Here is a 1,612-nt window from a genome sequence, read left to right as displayed (position 1 = left end):
CATTAGGAATTATCAATTGAGTTAGACTAAACATAACATTTGTTTTCCTTTCATATTGCATAGTTGTAACTAATCATTAGATTTCTGTTTTTTTTTACTTTCTTGTATAACTTTCACTTCTTGTTAATTCCTTTTGTACAAATTCAATTCTGCATTTTTGATTCTTCTAAATTTTTTTTTTGTGTCGAATTGCTATCTGCTATCTTGTTCTTGTGTATGCGAAGATCTAACTTTACAGGGGAATTCTTTCCTTTTGACCCTGAGATTGATAGAACTTTACATAAAAGAAGAATTCTGCAAAGGCAAATTGAAGAACAGGAACATTTGAATATGGCAAATAGACCACTTAAGGATTATGCAGCACCCTATGCGAGAGGTTTTCGATCTAGTATTTCAAGACCTTCAGTGGAAGCTAATAACTTTGAGATCAAACCCGCAATTATATCTATGGTGCAGCAGAACCAATTTGGTGGAGGACCTCATGAGGACCCTAATCAACACTTAGAGGTCTTTTATGAAATATGTGGTACCATGAAAATGAATGGAGTTCCTTCAGATGCAGTTAGATTATTATTATTTGGGTTTTCTTTAAGAGATAGGGCAAAGCAATGGCTGAATTCTTTGGCCCCTAACAGCATCACCACTTGGGAGCAGTGTGAGCAACAGTTTCTTGATAAGTTTTATCCACCAAGCAAAACAGCTCATATGAGGAATTTAATTGCAAGCTTCAAGCAAACTGACTCAGAATCTCTTTTTGAAGCATGGGATAGATATAATAGTATGCTCAGACAATGCCCACATCATGGGTTGGAAAGATGGTTAGTGTTGCACACTTTTTACAATGGTATCAATTATCATACCAAAGTGTCCCTTGATTCAACTGCTGGAGGGGCACTTATGAACAAAAGCTTAGATGAAGCCGAAGAAATCATTGAAAGTGTAGCACAAAATCATCATCAATGGGCAAATGAAAGAAGTGGTGGCTATTCCTCTGTAAACCCAACAATTAAAGCATCAGGGAAGTTTGATGTAGATGCAGTCACTCTTTTGTCTGCAAAATTGGACGCTCTTACAAAGAAATTTGAGAATATGGGGACTAGTGCTAATATGGTCAATGCTATTAGTACATCTTGTGAAGTATGTGGGAGTTCAGAGCATTCAAATGACTCATGTCCATTGGGAGCTATCACTGCACAAATCAATCAACTTGAACAATGTGATGCAATCATGAGTTACAATCAAAGGCAGAACAACCCATACTCAAATACTTATAACCCTGGATGGAAGAGTCATCCAAATTTTTCTTACAGAAATAATCAAGACCAAGGACCATCTATGGGGGCAAGACCAAATTTTCAAGCTGGGCAACAAAATTTTCAACATCTATCTTCTCAAGGCTTACCAAAGTTAAATGTTGAAAAGATGCTTGAAGAAATTATCTCAACTCAGAATGAAATGAAGCAAGATATAGCAAAGCTCATTCAGAGAATGGATAATTCTGAAAAGCATCAAAAGATTCAGGATAGTCAAATTGCCCAACTAGCCGCCTCATCATCCAGAGCACCAGGACAACTTCCAGGAAAACCTGATGTGAATCCTATGGAGCATTGCA

The 1,612-nt window shown here is 36.8% G+C and overlaps 1 non-coding gene across 1 annotated transcript; it reads right to left on the bottom strand.

Moving 5' to 3' along the window:
* Positions 1–703: 703 nt before the first annotated feature.
* On the bottom strand, positions 704–809 carry LOC121978923. The gene has a single exon (XR_006111246.1). It is a non-coding gene; the product is annotated as a small nucleolar RNA R71 (small nucleolar RNA).
* Between the last annotated feature and the right edge of the window lie 803 nt (positions 810–1,612).

Source organism: Zingiber officinale, chromosome 4B (assembly GCF_018446385.1).
Source record: "Zingiber officinale cultivar Zhangliang chromosome 4B, Zo_v1.1, whole genome shotgun sequence".
NCBI classification, from domain to species: Eukaryota; Viridiplantae; Streptophyta; class Magnoliopsida; order Zingiberales; family Zingiberaceae; genus Zingiber; species Zingiber officinale.
Note: the sequence above shows the minus strand (reverse complement) of the source record. Positions and strands in the feature narration are given on the sequence as shown.